This window comes from Mandrillus leucophaeus, unplaced genomic scaffold (assembly GCF_000951045.1).
Source record: "Mandrillus leucophaeus isolate KB7577 unplaced genomic scaffold, Mleu.le_1.0 Scaffold283, whole genome shotgun sequence".
Lineage (NCBI taxonomy): Eukaryota > Metazoa > Chordata > Mammalia > Primates > Cercopithecidae > Mandrillus > Mandrillus leucophaeus.
This window is the reverse complement of record NW_012102954.1, coordinates 3,077,150-3,094,972: the sequence shown is the minus strand read 5'-3', so window position 1 is coordinate 3,094,972 and position 17,823 is coordinate 3,077,150. Positions and strand designations below refer to the sequence as shown.

Below are 17,823 nucleotides of genomic sequence, written 5' to 3'. Positions count from 1 at the left end.
ATAATAATGTTACATACAACACAGGAACAGAAAACCAAACCCTGTATGTTCTCACTCATAAGTGGGTGTTGAACAATGAGAACACATGGACACAGAGAGGGGAACAACACACACTGTTGGGGTATGGGATGTGAGGGGAGGGAATTTAGAGGATGGGTCAGCAGGTGCAGCAAATCACCATGGTACATGTATACCTATGCAACAAACCTGCACGTTCTGCACATGCATACCATTTTTTTAGAAGAAATAAAGAAAAAAAAGAAAACATGATAGAAATATGAAGCTTCATTTTCATCTCAATAACAAAGCAAGTATCAAAATCAGTCTATTAAAAAATACAACCTTGATTTGTAGACGACTCACTTAAGTATGTAAATATTCAGGTCAACATGAACTCATCATAGTTTTCTTTGTAGGTGAAAGCATAAAACTCTTTCATGATGAGAAAGAGAAGAAAAGTAACTTTGGAAACAAAGCATTTTGACTCTATCTTCTAAGGCTAAATATTGTACTTTTGTTAGTAAATATTTTTCACAGAGGTATGGATTAACAATTCTAAAAGTACTTTATGTGTATGGAAGATTTAAGCAAATAAGTAAATAGACTGTAGGAAAAAGAAGATACATTCTTTTGCGAATGAGCACAAGTAAATCCAGATTTTTGGTTTCTAAATTCCATTCTTTAATAACAGAAATCTGGTGTCCTTAGAAAATCATTGACTCATGGGCTGGATCAAATGGAGTACAAGAAGAGCATAGAACGTCTTGTTTGTAGTACCAGAAAATCCGAATATTCAAAAATGATGGTGATATGAAGGACACAGGAGCCAACTTAAAGGGCTTCCAATGGTCAAATGCGGACAATTTGAGCAACAAAATAAATATCAATTGTAATGGTGTATAACTCATAGAACGAAACAGATACCCATGAGTCCATACTGATATACATAAATAACTGAAGGTAAGTAAGTGGTGGGTAAGGGAAAACTTTCTTGTAGAAGAATTTTAACTAATAATGGTAGAAGGAATGATGAAGATCGAAAATCGCTATTTGGCAAACACCATAGTGACAACTGTTTCAGCAAGAACGATCAATGAGTACAAAATTCATAGCTGGAAGTATGATAGAAAAAACTGGTCATTTACATAGCATCTCTCCACATAATGCTTATTAGTTACAGAAAGTAAATTAGCAACTTTACAGTAGAGAAACCTGGCCAGCCTGGAATGAAGAATTGGAGTTAATATCAGTAGTATTTAGACAAATTGACATCATGCGCTTCCTGATATGATGCACTGAGAAGGGGATAACAATAATTCTATGGTACTCTTGCCAAAAACGCACAACCTGACTTTTATTACCAAAACCCAAAGTGAGAGACATTCTCCAAAATACCTGGTCACTAGACTTCAAAAGTGTCAAGATCTCGTAAGACACGAAAAGACTACCCAGACTGGAGGAAACTAAGAGACATGACAAGTAAATGTTGTATATGATTTCTGTTTGTCTCTTGCTCTAGAAAAAGGACATTGGTGGGATAATTGATGAAATTTGAATAACAACTATAGATTAGTTAATAGTATTTTATCAGTGTTAATTTTCTGGTTTGATAACTCTAAATTGCTAACATTTAGAAAAGGTTATATGGGAATACAGTTTGCAATTTTTTATGTTTCAAATTATTTTGAAATAAAAAGTTAAAAAATAAAATATGGATTTTGAAATGTCCTGTGACACTGAATAGTGACTCTCTTTGATAGTAAATGTCAGTAGCAATAAGTATCATTTGTATCATGAAATGTTTTCAGCTATGTTACCTACTTTGACAATTATCCTCACTTAAAAAAAATATTTTAAGGGACCTGGCGCTGTTACTGAATGTTAGAGCAGATTGACTCTTTAAATATAGGCTTTTTTGAATCCATTATCAAAGTAATATTTATCAAACTAGCTGCTTATCTAGTTTTACATTTCTATACAAGCTTTATGAGGATAGGAGTAGAAAGGAGGAGCTAATAATAATTATACAACAGTTCAGTTAAGCAGTTTTGAACAATTAAAGTGAAATATTTAGTTCATGGCTTTGGAATCCAAAAGAAACAAAGATACTGACCAGTGTAGCATATCCTAGAAATGTGTAACTGAAGAAGAATGAGGGCCAATAAATCAGTGGCCCTCATTGATCATGAGGGCCACCATGATCAGTAATAAGAAGAAGAAGGAATAGAGGAAGAAAAAGATCATAAGAAAGTTTGGTCCTTAAAGGAAACTGATATGACAAGGTTCTAGGGTAATAAAGAGAAAAGGCAAAGAACAGAAGAAGGAAGGAAGGGAGGGAAGAAGAGAGGAGGGAAGAGTGAGGAAATATGGGAGGGAGGAGGGAATGGCAAGGAAGAGAGAGAGGAAATAAAAAGAACCAAAATGGAAGAAAGAGAAAAAACAGTGGTTAGAAAAAGAATAGAAACAAGACATTTAACTTCAAAAAGTAATGGACCTATCACTTTGAATTAGAATAAAAGTAAATAAACTGGTGATGTGGTCCCTCACTCACAGCTGTCACCTGCTCAGTATAGTTTCAAATTCATTAGAATTCAGAATATGAAGCAGCTGAAACTTCTAAGGGAACTTGAAGCTAATTCTATGAGATAGCACTCCAAACACCCAGAGGCATTAGAGGTTCTCGTCACAAGACACTTGGTTGACAGTACTCTGGCCAGAGCCTTCCTTGGACTAAGAAACAAGTATAGATTCAGGGCAACAACCTAGATTAAAAACCGTCATTCCAAGTCCCCAGGAAGTACCTAGTGCACACAGAACCCCTCTTGGGACACCTACTCAGCATAATTGCTCCCTCCAGCCTGGTTTCCACACAGCCGTGTGTGTTTGTGAGTGTGTGTGTGTGTGTGTGTGTGTTTTAAACAGACCCAAGGTGATTTCTGGATAATGTCTAAGTTGAAATAGAGCCTAGCTGATTTACTAATAAAAATAACTGAAAAAGTACAAGAACAGTAACTGGCAATTAATACCAGAATAGAATAGTTTCTGTTACTTATTTTTATAATCATATTTCTGAATTGGTATTTAAAGTTAAACACAAAAATTAGCAGAGGAAATGAGAGAGAACAAAACTATTATTTTCTTAAGGGCTTACTTTAAATGGAAGAATGTACCACATTAGTCATCAATAAGCTAAAAAATTATGAACTAAAACCAATCATTAATTATGAAAAAGTTATCAACTTAAAATGAGTCTAAGCAAGCATTATTTTTATGTGATGAATTACAAGACATTCGGTATTATGCACCATTTTGTCATAACTTCCAAGGGGACAAAAAAAGATAATAAAATAATCGATCAACCTAAAGTAACAAGTTTTGTATGAACACTTATAAATACCAATTGCAGGTAGAAAAAAAGATTCGATCTTGCTTAACAGGAGTGTAAAACTAAACAAATCTATTATATTAAGCAAAGGCAAATGGGAGTTTGCAGAAAGAAGCATTTGTGTTGGAATAAACATATGAAGATGAGAAAAATCTGAGATTTTGGGAACTATATTGAGTGGTCCCTGTGGGGAAAATTTTTATTAATAAATTCTACAAATATCAAGGCTTTTATAATGTCCGGTCATACAAGCTCTGTTTTGGGGAAAAATAAACAAATCTTTTTGATTCTATCAAATACCAGTTGGTGGCCACTAATTTACCACAAACAAAAAGTGCTAAATTCATAGACCTGCAAGAGGTAAATGCATCATTCTAACAAGAGCTGGGGCTAATTAAAACCTTCCCCAAAGCTCCCAAACAAATGTTCTATGACTCGACTGTTTAACTATAGCTCTTAACGGTCAGACAATAATGATGCTTCCCTGCCTCTTATTAAAATCAATTATGGCATAAAATTCAGTCTCTCAGAAGGGGTAAACTGGTTCATGTGTGAATGAATTCTAAAGAGAATTGTCTGTAATTTAACAATGGAATACCAGGAAATTGCAAAGCAAAGAACTACCAACTCAAGAAAAAACATCTAATATCTTTATTTCAAAGCAAAGCTCAGATTTAAGGCAAAATATAACCTGGTTCCTATGAACCAGAGGCCTCTGCTGACTGCCTCCAAGACTGTAAACACAGTTTTAATTGTTCTAGCTACAATTTATGGGTCAACATTGGCATCAGGAATCAATCTCTAATCTTGTAAACAATCACTAGGCCTGTTCCCTGACTACCTTGACAAAAAGCATCACCAACTGTAATTCAGCACACCTCAGGCTAATACAAAATATCACCAGTAATTTTATCACATTCTACCTTAACATGACATATATATTTATTCTCCCTCTCCCTCCCATTTCTGCCCTCTCCAGGCCCATGGCAATATGACCTTTGCATGTCATTTACTCTTGCTGAATAATTCTAGCATTTCACATTAATAATACAGCTCGTAAATGATGTCATACACTAATTGTTTGGCATTTCCATCAAATAGTTCAATATAATTTTATTTTACATAATGCCTATTTCTAAGAGATTAAGGAAATCTTCATTATATCAAACTAATAGAAAACAGCAGTAAAAACAGGCCACTATTATTATGGCTCTATATTTGGTCCAAGTGTTATTTGCTAAACAAATAAGTTCTAACCCTCACAAGCCACTAGGGTCCTATTCTTGCTTGGAAATATATATCAGAAGCACAGTCCCAGAAGGGACACCATTGAGCCATGAGCAAATGTTGGAAGGAAATCTAAGTATTTAGTATTCTTTCTTTCGAGCTACAGAAGTAACCCAGTGTTTCTGAGACCACATCCTATATTTTTCAAAGCTTCCTGCAAAGGTATGTGGAGCAGCATCCTCTGGCACCCCACAGCTCAGATGCACAAAGAGCTCACCTTGCTCCAGATGAAGAGTCTGTCTCACCCAGCTGAGCCATGAGCTGCAGGGCCAACTTGCTCTATTTGACCTCTCCTGTTTTAGAAAGGAGTCCTTCTGAGTCGTCAAGCCCTAGTCTCATGCTCATGTCAGAGAAGCTAAGGATACTCCCTGGAATGTTTCACAAATTAAACAGTCAAGGATGGGACCGCAAACAGAGAAAATAAAAGCCCTGCACAGAAACAACTCTCCCTGTTTCTCACATTTGCACAGCAGTCACCATGAGCTGAATCATCTTTTTCTCTCCTCATCCATTCTCTCACTCACCTTCAGTGATTATTTGACTGGTCAAGGCAGTGCTTAAAGAGATTAACCCGTTATTTTTTGTTTTTATTTTTACTTTCTGCATGAAACCTCTGAAGTGTTAGACACCATCAAACTTACTTTTTTGTTGTTTTTCAGGCACATGAAGAGCATAAAATAATGAACAATTCTGATGTGGTTTGAAGGCTGAATTAATTGAAAATCTACAGTGTGGAGAATATTCAATTTACATTAAATGGGTTCAAACATAATTAATATTATTACAACGAATGTAGAACGAATTAGCTTTAAAATGTAACTAAAAACAAGTTACAAGTTACACCTTGATATCAACAGGGTACAATTTTCAGTTGCCTTTAGTTGTTAATCTAAGCTCCATAAAAATGCTTTTAAAGATGTTAATTACACATTCTCTTTCTCTTTTTTCAGCCAAAATTTCTCATCTAAACACAGAAATGGAACACAGAAAATCATACTAGTGACTCTTTTCTCAATTTTGCCAAAGATGGTACTTAACTAGTACCCTTCTAGCTGCAAAGCAGAAGAGGCAATTCATTATATGTATCAGATGTCTTAGGAGAGCATTTAGGTTCAATGCTCTCAGAAAATCCCAGGTGAGAAAGGTTCCTGAGAAACAGGCCAGTTGCCAGAATTCAAGAGACTGGTCTGCTTGTTCCTCACCATGTGTCCTGGGGCAAATCACCTCAGTCACTTTGGACTCATTTTCCAATGGAAAGATTGGAGGAGAGATGGTAATAGCTGTTTTCTAAGTAGGCTTTTGTTCTGAAGTCCTATGAATTTATTCTAAGAGGACCTACAATGCTATATTTCATGTAGAATAAATTATAATTTGTTATTGGACTATTGTGGAGGCCTAGCTAGATAATGAACATGAAAGATTATCCAAAAGAGTTTTTATTTATATTTCTGTAATTTTATTCTTCTCCTCTAATCTAAACTTTCACCAAATGTACAGGAAAGGTGAGGTTATACATTTAAATTACACCTCCCTTTTCCCCCTCTCCTGTGGAGGTGTTAAGACTCAGGTTTACCGGCCTGGTGAGGTGGCTCAGGCCTGCAATCCCAGCACTTTGGGAGGCCGAGGCAGGTGGATCACAAGGTCAGGAGATCGAGACCATGCTGGGTAATATGGTGAAACCCCATCTCTACTAAAAATACAAAAAATTACCCGGGCGTGGTGGTGGGCACATATAGTCCCAGCTACTTGGGAGGCTGAGACAGGAGAATGGCGTGAACCCGGGAGACGGAGCTTGCAGTGAGCCGAGATGGCGCCACTGCACTCCAGCCTGGGGGACAGAGCAAGACTCCGTCTCAAAAAAAAAAAAAAAAAAAAAAAACAGAAAGACTCAGGTTTACCAAAAAATGTCACGGGGAGCAGGAGTTTCTTTCGTGGAAAATACCAAGGTGGCTTTGGCTTGCTAGGCAACAATTTTATCCATACAACACCTTTCATACCTACAGTATCTCACAGCTGAATAGAAGCAGTAGTTTAAAAAATATACACAGCAACCAAGCAAACCAAGGACTTCACAAATGCAAGAAGTAAGATGAAAGAGGGAAATGAATTTTAAGAAAATGATCCTGTAATTTGTTTCCAAAGCAAAGTTCACCTTAAATTTGAAAACGTTACAAAGGTTCTTGACAAGGCCCTGGATGAGTCACTCCTGCTGAAGGAGCTTTATCCTTAGCCTGACCCAGAATTTACAAAGCCAGCACAAATGCAGGAGGAGGCCAGTACAAATGCAGGAGGAGGCCAGTACAAATGCAGTTCAACAGAAGGGACAGGAAGTACTCAGTATATTGTATAGCACCGTTAATCTAGCAGCATTTCTTATCACAGGGAATGAAATCTGTGCATGCAATGCTTTCGTCATAGCATTTATTTGAACTCAAGAAATGTTTAGTTACATTGAATGGAAATTTCCATAAGCCACTTCATTAAAAATATGGCTGTCATCAAGAAACTAGTAATTTAAAGGAACTATTACTAGTATGTCCTTAAGTTATATTTGCTCACTGTACTAACAGAGCCAAGATTTTCACTGCTTTTCTTACTGCATCGTCAATACATAGTGCAGAAAGCTGGAGGTTGTTCTCTCTCATGCATCATAAACACCAGTTGTCATCTAAGAATAGATATTGTTTGAATTTGTTTTACTGAAACGGCAGAAAGTATGATTTTATTTCCAATTTCCCAAATGATTTTACAAAATATGAAGTTAAAACTCAATCTTTTAACTTAATTAGCCAGTTTTTCAATGGGGAGATCTTTTATATTTGAGGAAGAAAGATTCATTGTAGTGACGGACCATCACACACATATTGCAGGACATTTGGTATCTTGACCCTTGTATTAAATGCCAGTAGTTTCAGCTAGTAATTGTCATGACAAAAAAAAAAAAAAAAAAACACCCTCATACATTTTCAAATTCCTCCTTGTTAGTGTGTCACATATCCCCCCCAAAACCACAGCTGATGAAAACTAGCCCAATGGTACCTGAAATCCGTCAAGGAATGGTCACACCAAACTTTATCAGGTTATAGATATCCCTTCCAGATCCTCACTCCTCTATAAAATCAAATACCCATTTTTCAGAGTCCTGCCAAATGCATAAACATAGCCACAGTCTTATCAAAATTATTCTAAATGACCGGGTGCGGTAGCCTGTAATCCCAGCACTTTGGGAGGCCGACGTGAACAGAGCACTTGAGGTGAGGAGTTGGAGACCAGCCCGGCCAACGTGGTGAAACCCCATCTCTACTGAAAATGCAAAAATAAAAGTAGTCAGGCATGGTGACTCATGCTTGTAATACCAGCTACTCAGGAGGCTGAGGCAAGAGAATAATTTGAACAGGGGAGGCAGAAGTTCCAGTGAGCCGAGATCACCACTACACTCCAGACACGGTGACAAAGTGAAACTGTCTCAAAAAAGAAAAAAAAAAATGTTCAAAAGGAGCACACTGCCATTTGGCAGCATAAACTTTTCAGTGTTGGAACAACCTTAGAAAGAATTTACTCTAACCCTCTTATTTTACAGGTAAGGAGACTGAAGTCTAGAAAAAGTAAGTGATTTGCCTAAGTTCTTAGGCACTAATTAATACCAGAGGTAGGATTAGAGTCCACATCTTCCTAAATCTTTTCTCAATGTCCATCTCACTTTTCTCCAACCATAGCATTTATTTAAACAAAAAATAAAGGAGAACCTTTCGAAACATACAGTTAATATATATACCTACTGAAAGCCTACTTTTTAACTATCCAAGGCAATTTTGTTTGTTTGTTTGTTTGTTTGTTTGTTTTGTTTTTGAGACGGAGTCTCACTGTGTCGCCCAGGCTGGAGTGCAGCGGTGCGATCTGGGCTCTCTGCAAGCTCCGCCTCCCGGGTTCACGTCATTCTCCTACCTCAGCCTCCCGAGTAGCTGGGACTACAGGCGCCCGCCACCACGCCCGGCTAATTTTTTGTATTTTTTTTAGTAGAGACGGGGTTTCACCGTGTTAGCCAGGATGATCTCAATATCCTGACCTCGTGATCCGCCCACCTCAGACTCCCAAAGTGCTGGGTTTACAAGCAGGAGCCACCGCGCCCGGCCCCAAGGCAATATTTTTTTAAGGAAAAAAATGAATAAGAATACCTTCAAGTCTTTTCTAGCGAATCTGGATGCAGTGTTTTCAAATGGGATACTTTTAAGTCTTAAAGGAAATACAGTCTACCAACCATAAACCAAATACAACAGTAAATGACGGCCGGTGGCTCATGTCTATAATCCTAGCACTTTGGGAGGCTGAGGCAGGCAGATCACTTGAGGTCAGGAGTTCGAGACCAGCCTGGCCAACACGGTGAAACCCTATCTCCACTAAACATACAAAAATCAGCCTGGCGTGGTCGTGTGCGCCTATAGTCCCAGCTACTTGGGAGGCTAAGGCAGAAGAATCACTTGAACCCAGGGGTTGGAAGTTGCAGTGAGCAGAGATGGCACCACTGCACTCCAGCCTGGACAGCAACTGAGACCATGTCTCAAAGAAAAACAGAAACAGAAACAGTAAATGACATTACACACAACGAACAAAGGCGGGTGAGTAAAATATAATCTGCTTGCCCTTTTAAATAATGATGTACAATCATCAAATACCTTAAATATACTCACTGTTTTCTTTGAGGGAAAAAAATTCTCAGCGTACAAATTTATATTTCTATTTTTATCAAATTTTTGTCATCAGTGTTATTACTGCATTAACTCCATTGTCAATTTCCCATCTGCCTGTGCTTTTCAAAATAAATATGTCAATTAATAAAATATCCAGTGTTGCTTTTATGAGTTTTTAATAATTTCTAACTGTACAGACATTTAGGCATCTGAACTATTATCATTAAAATATTTCAAATTGAATATACTTTAGATTGCCTGGGCTCGGGGCAACATACAAAGAATGTATAGTTCTAGAAGAAAGTACAGAATCTAGCTAGTCTGCATCCTTTTACATATAAACTAAGTCTGTGGGACTTACCCAGCTGCACTATGAGTAGATGCCATAGGAAAATAGGGAAAAAACCTACACAAAATCGAAGTCACACAAACACTGGGCAGCATCCTGTGGCCAGTTAAGATCTTCAATCAATACAATATCAATGTGTACTTTTAATCACTCTTAAGCATTTAGATATATCTTAAGTATCTAGCTTTTTCATGATTTCCAAATGCCACAATAATAAGTGGTCCTCAAGCTTTAGTGTACATCAGAGTCACCTGGAGACCTTATTTAAGGCAATGGCTGGTCCTGGGTGGGACATGGTAATTTGCATTTCACAGGTGGAAGTGATGCTGCTGGTCCCGGTACCACACTTGAGAACTGCACCCTTAAAGGTTTTTAAAAATATTTATTTTTTGACAGTTATAAATAATCAGAAGCACATTTTTCATTTCTACCCAGTGTATGAAATGCGCACACACACACACACACACAAATTAAAACATATGAAACAATTTTTATTTATTTATATGTTTTATTTTATTTATTTATTTATTTATTTTTGAGATGGAGTCTCACCCTTGTTGCCCAGGCTGGAGTGCAGTTGTGCGATCTCGGCGCACTGCAACCTCTGCCTCCCGGGTTCAAGCAATTCTCCTGCCTCAGACTCCTGAGTAGCTGGGATTACAGGTGCCCCCTACCACATCTGGCTAATTTTTGTACTTAGCGACAGACTTTCACCATGTTGACCTCAGGTGATCCACCCGCCTCAGCCTCCCAAAGTGCTGGGATTATAGACGTGAGTCACAGTGCCTGGCCTAATTTTACTACATATAATGAACACTAAGTTTTTTCCATCTATTCTGTCTTATTCTATTCCTTTCCATTCAAAAAGAAATGTTGGTCATAAACCAGTAATTTGATTTTATGACCACTGCTAGATTAAGACCTACAATTGGAAAATACTGCTCATGATTCCCTCTGTTAATCACTGAATTTAATCATAACTATTAACTTGTATTGATATTTATCAGGTGCCAGACACCCCTCCAGTCTTTTCATACATTGTTCACTTCATAAATTAAGAAGTCATATTAACACTATGAAGTAGGTGTCATTAAATGCCCATATATATGGAGAGGAAAACTATAGTTAAAATCGGTGAATGCAACCTCCCCAAGGTTGCAGGGCTTAAGCATATCAGAGCCAGATTAGAATGTAGGTCTAATTCCAGAGTATAACAGTACAGGTTGCTCTTTTGGAGTAAGATACTTTAATTTGAATCCCAGATCTACCATGTACTGGGTGTGTGACTTTTGGTGAGCTACTAAGCCTCTCTAGGTTTTGGTTTTCCCATCTATAAAAGAGACATAGGGCTCATGTAGGAACTGTGAGGATTAAATGAGATAACCTACGACAAGCACAGGGCCAAACTAGCACATAGTAAGGCTTCAATCATTGTTATCTATTCTTACACAGAAATGGCATTCTTAATTGCCACATCAAACATTGTCTCCTTTCCCTTTCCCTTGGCTTTTAGTTCCTGGTACTGTCTCTGGATTTGCCTTTTCTCCTGATTTCTTGGCTTCTGGCACTTGTTATCCTGTGACCTTGCTTCTGCCCTTCCCCTTTTCATCCTCCCTCAGCAGCTTGACCTGTTGTGCAGGGGTTCTCAGACCTCCTCATGAGGCAGTTCCCATGGCTTCTACCTGTCTCCAGGCACAAAGACCCCAGCTCCTCCTTGGAACCCACCAACCTTACCTAACCTTATAGGTACCACAAAGTTATTCCACAATGAAAGCATAAGTTGTCACCAACAAATGAAGTCTCTAATCAACAAATTATTTAGAAATGTGAGAAAGCAGAGATCTGCTGTATAACCCATATATGACGTTATATAAAATCATCAACATTTCACTTGACCATTTCACAATGACATACCATAACGGGATGTGAAAACCAAAATGACACTGAAGGTAGTATTTGTGTGGCTAATCCTGGATTTACACAGTTAGGTTGCAAGAAGATAACATCAGGCTCTTTTGACTACCCCGGATCATCTTTTCTTGCTGGAAGCTTCTCCATATAAGAAAATTTTAAACCTGATATTTCCAACAAAATGAAACAATCGAAGATGACTCTTCAAGGTAGCTATAGAATTCTCTTCTCTAGGTATCTCCTTAAACAGGAGTGAGATGCACTCCAATAATTCCTCTAATAAATGCCCCTTCTCTGAGAAAGACTGACTTTGAAATCCCATTCTCTGTAGCTCATTTTACTTCTGTGTGCCCAGTAAGTACTAACACTACTAACCCAACTTTTCTTCTTTTCTCAGTTGCTATCTCCCCAAAGAAATCATCCTTTTTTGTTTTATTTCAGCTTTCCCAAGCTGGACCTCTATTCTTAAACTGGGGACCACTTGCCTCCTCTTTGCCTCCACCTGTTGCTCACAGTGCTCCCAGGACCTATGTCCACATTTCATGGAATGAAGTAATGGATATAGATTACTGGATCTCTGTGAACCACACCTTTCCTGTTCACTTCTCACCAGAAAATAGTCTGGTTAGGCTAATCACTATAGATTGATTCAGTTACTAGCCTATGGTAGATGGAGCCTCTTTTCTCACTAGCCAACCTTGGTAGTGGTAACCCATCCCACAGGTCCCAACTCATCAGCACTAGAATTATGTTATCTAAAATATAAATGGAAACTTCCATAAGCCATTTCATTAAAAATATGGCTGTCATCAAGAAACTAGTAACTTAAAGGAACTATTACTAGAGAGCTCCAAGGCCAGTTCATCATATTGAGATCAGGGTGACGAAACCCATGAAATATGCAGTTTATTATTCTAAAATTCAAAAGTGAAAAGCACTGCGAGGAAGGGGACATAATAAATATGGCAAGGGATTTGGACTTATGCAGATGTGGTTTTGATGTTCAAGTCTACATTACCTTGGGTAACTTTATTTACCTCTTTGAACCTAAACAAACCCATACAATAGTAATAAAAATATCTAGATTAAATATAACATAGATTACATCTAGAATTACTAATTCTAATTACTACTAGAATCAGAAGTAATGTATGTAAAAATATCTCATGAAATACTTGGTACGTAGAAGAAATATTTAATTCTTTAGGATGATTATTACTATGAGAGTCTTAGATTCAAAGAGAGAGAAAAAAAACTCAAGACAAAATGAAAGTTATATTCTCCTTTGGAGAATTTGAAAAATTACTTTGTTTTTTGAAGGCTCAATTTGATGGTTTGAAAACAGCCCTAATTACAGCTCCATCAGCCTCAATTTATTGATAGATTCAATTTGTAAGAAAAAAACCAAAAGGTTTTCTCTTATATGTCTCAGCAATATCCCTAAGGGAATTCTTCTATACATCTGTGATACACATATTGAAAAGAACTCACGTTTGACCTTAGTATCTACTTTCAAAGTTACTAAAACGTGATTTTTTTTCTAAGTTTTGTTTTTTTTTTTTAATGTAGAATTTGGAAGAAAGGTCATTTTATCTATCAGGGAGTATAAAAGCACTACAGAGAATGTTTCAAGGAACTACAAAAAATGACTTAGAAAAAAAAGATTGGTTCCAAAACACTAAAGCCATACCATATAGATTTATAAATATTTAATTGCATCAAGAAAAAAAAGTGATGTAACTATTCAATCTATTTTCATCATGGATTTAACTTAACTTAATTAGCTTAGTACACTTATGGGTATCATAAGGGTATTAAAAGTTACATTAAGATGATGTGAAACATGTCATACGAAAACTTTGACTAGCGTACAATTGAGCATCAAATTTAGTTTGGAGCTTTTTGGGTGACAAGTCAAAATGAGAAGCATGGTGAATTTTTAGCCTGTCCTTTTTCTAATGAAAAAACTCCAGTAGTTAATCAGAAGAGATATACTTTTAAAAATTCCCAGCAGTCAATGCAAAAAGGAATTTATCATGGAAATCCTTATATAAAGAATTTGAAATGCATAACACAAGGTGCCAAGATATTTCTTTCCATTTCAGCTCATCTCTTTTATATTGGCTCTCAGTAGTTAAAAAAATGGGGGGGGGTATCATATTAAAGCATAGTATAATAAAGACATTTTGACATTTTAACAAAAAAGTATTTTAATGTGATTATGGTAAGTACATTTCTGGTTATGTAGTTTGATATACATAGAGAGTTTAGAAAACATAGAGCAATTAGCAACTGGACTATTACCCTTAAATATCAGTGATGGTAGTTCCAGGCTTTTCGGAGATGCGGAATAAGGAAGAATTTGCGCTTTCAATCCCTGGCTATACCCTGAACCACACATATGAATTCTTGATCAAAATATGTATTATCCACGTGCCAACTGGCAGGTATGCACGTGACAAAGGTAACATTGCTCTGAAAATAAAATAAACCCATATGTATTTTAGTCTAAACAGTGTGTAAGTCCCTTTCTACATATTAGTCAGCAAAAATAACTACAGACAAAGACAATTTTTTTTCAGGAGGAAACTTTGGATTTGCCTTAGTGCTCAAATGAGATGAAAAGAAAATCAATATAATAAAAAAAAATAGTAACATGAAAGATGGTGTCCCTCTAAATTTCCTCTTCTCCATCCAGTTCCACATTCTCCTTTAATTAAACTTGATTTCCCTCAAGCACTAGCACTCCAGATAATTATTAAATAGCCAAAATTAGTGTTTCTATTTTGTTTGATTAATTAAGACTATTGCCCATTCCATAAGCAGGATCTCCAAATTTAACTTCATTATTAGTCCTCACAGCCAAATTCAGGACCTCCCACTGGAATTTCATAGATTACAGATTTTATAGTACAATATAAAAAACAATTGTAGAAAATGTATATCTATTATAATTGTTTCTGTTTTCTTTAAACTCAAGTGTATTTTGTGATTTCTAAAAGAAAAAGATGATTTCACAGTAGTTTTTGTTTGTTTTGCTTTTGCTTTAGATATGCAAAAGCACAATATTTCATCTATTATAGAGATTAAATAGGCATGTGTGGGCTGGTCTGAAAAGTAAATTATGTTTTGTAGCATTGTTATATTTGGAAAATGAACTCTGAGACCAAATAGACATTTTTCAAATGGACTTCTGGGATGTAACTATCTTCATAAGTTGGAGTATACCAGTATTTCATGTATTTATGACTTTACTAGCCCATTTATTGGGGAAACATTAACAGATATCTACTATGTTTCAAATACTGGGCTGGGGGCTTGGATTCGGGTGGCTCCCCCACCACCAATTTACCCAGTGAGGAACTCACAGCAGTTGTGAGAGAGGACAGGGAAATACATAAAAATTATTGCAACAGTTATTCAAAGTATATTCAAAATGCTATAGAAGCAGACAAGATGAAATGATTAATTCTTCATGGAATTGGGTAAGTTTTCCCAAAGGAAGTTCCACTGGAAGTGAGCCACCAAGAATCAAGAGGGACTTTCAGGCAGAGGGCATTCCAGGAGAATGAATCCATGAACCAGAGATCAGAAGTCTGAACACTGAGGAGACCTTATACAGAATGGGGAGCTAAAAAGAAAGCACTTGGAAGAGTTTTCAGAAGCTATACTAGAGAGTTTAAATATTGTAAGTTGTTGGGATCCAACAAAGGTTTTAGAAAAAGAGACTTACACAGTTAGATCTGACTTTGTAAAGATTAATTGTAGCAATGCCACCGTGGAGTGTAGATGCTGCTTTTTTGCACACATGTACACAATAACCACTGAAAACAGAATATTCTTTCATTCTTCATCACAATAATCCCTCCACTTCCAACTGTGCTTGTACTTAGCTGCTGAAGCCATCAGAACCTTGTAGTTTGAGTTTGTGTAGCAATGACAGACGAGTTACCAATGCGAGACTCGATGTGAGGCTCCCACTCTTCGCATGAAGAACATTAACTTCATGGCTAAGCTGACCATTTAACAATTGTATTTTTAAATATCTTTTTGTTTCTGGGAGAGATCTTAGTCCTTTAGCCATGGCTTTAAGAGCAAATAGGCATCGTTCCATTTTAAATATCTTCTGCTTTTTCCTCTATAAAATGTGATCAGTGAAGAATGGATGTCTCAGGCTCTTGTTATTACCAACCTCCTCCACACCCACATGTAACCAGTTGGGTGGCTGTCCCTTGTTACTGGGCTCCAGACTGAGGCTCTACCTGCCTTCCCCATCTTGTTTTTCCAAAGCACCCATTTGTACCAGAAACTGAAACATGGCAGAAAGAAGGAATCAGCATGACATAGCTCAATTCATGGGAAAAGAACCCTGGCCAGAAAATTCACAAGAAAATAACTACAAGCAACTAAGACAGTGCTACAGCACCGCACACACTAAGAACAGGAAACAAATGCATGGCCTGAACTGTACAGTAGCACCGCCTGCTTTCAGCCCTGAGAAACCAATCCAGACTCTTATCGAGCCAGAGAGAAAACACTCGTCAATGGGCCAGTAGGTCACAGTGAAAATATTAAAGGAACTGTTGGTAAACACCAACAGGGCTTTGGCTAAGACAGCAAAATAATCAGACTCAGACTACTCATCACCACCTGTTGCACATTCCTCACCCTTCCTGCCCCTCCCTACCCTTCACCCTGGAGAGTCCAAGATCACACAGTAAATAAAACCATGATCCGTGAAAGCGCTCAGAGCTTTGGCCATTACTATCTCCAGCAAAAGCTGAAAGGATTTCCCTGGGGATTTCAGCCAAAAACACTTTTACACTTAAATCTATGTTCTAGTCTGGAAGAGTGCATTGTCATTTGTTCTGCAGTGGATTTTCTTCTAGATAACTTCTTTCCCACTTACTATCAGGCTTATATTTTCAGAATAGTTCAGATTCACGGTATGTAAGGCGCAGAAGACTACTACAGAGAAACCACCCTCATCTCAAATCCAAACCCCCTGAGATGAAGTAATAAAACCAACCAATATAGTTGAAAGCCAAGGACGGTCCGAGTTTCAACAGCCCCTCCACATGCAGAAAGAATTACAGATTTTTCCTAGTACCATACCTCTTTTATATTCCTTCCACATACCTCAAACTAAATTCCAGATCTGAAAAACTCAGTTTATATCTTATTCCCACTTAAAGGTCTTCCGCCAAGAATATACCTCCTGTGAATGGTAGGATGTTATTTATTTCAGAGTTTTGTCAATATTTCTGTCCTCCGAGATGTAAAGGGGAAGTCTCTGACCACTCAGTAATGACTCTAGAGAGAACAGATTTCTGGACTTGCTACCTGTAGGTCAGGCAGTCAGGGAAGATAAAAGGGTAAGTTTTATTACTGAGCTCTCTTAGAAGTTGAAATATGCCCAGAGAAGAGGAAGTATTAAGAAATTTAAAAGGGGGAGTGAGATCTTCACAAGTCTGATGTGACTTTATTGCTGTTTTCTGGCTTTTTCTAATATATTCATTCTGTGTGTTTGGTTTTACAATGCCCAGTTCAATAGCATCATCCATTTTTGCCCTGAAGGATTGGTTTTGAGCTCTAATTGGAACTGGGGACAGATTGTTTGTATTTAATCTGTCTGTACATCTTCTACTCAGTAACTGAGTAAAGCTCTTAAACTCTACTGCAAATATCCCTGGATTCCAATGAATTTGTCTTACTTAGTAGACATAGCAACACATATTGTTTTATTTATGGATAAGCAAAGCCTTAACAACTTTTATATTCCAAATGCTCAGCACGATTTATTTATTTCCTCTTTTTAGAAAGAGCTGAAACAATGATGCTGTGGAAGGTTAAAAAAAGAGTAACATAAAATGTGCTGGAAACAGAAATTACTTGGAGTTAATGTTTAATTCAAATGAATTAAACGAGTTACAGTCTACAAAGAAGTCTGGGCTCCCTGTTACTGGTTGATATTGAAAACCTATCTAAGGAATTCAGAGTAACGTTATCTCCCTTCTATTTGGGTACTTATAAAAGAAATGCAGTCTTAAGTATTTTCTAAAAACGAGAACACATTACATGTTGATCATTAAATGTTACTTTTAAAAAAATTTAGACAAAATATTTTGAGTGGCTTGAAATTCACCAAATATTCCCTAACGCTTTGTGTTTACAAATATATGTATATATTTTATAATATATAT

The 17,823-nt window shown here is 37.0% G+C and overlaps 1 protein-coding gene across 1 annotated transcript in view; it reads right to left on the bottom strand.

The window, feature by feature from the left end:
- ARHGAP24 (Rho GTPase activating protein 24) overlaps positions 1-17,823 on the bottom strand; it is a 94,665-nt gene that overhangs the window by 75,966 nt on the left and 876 nt on the right.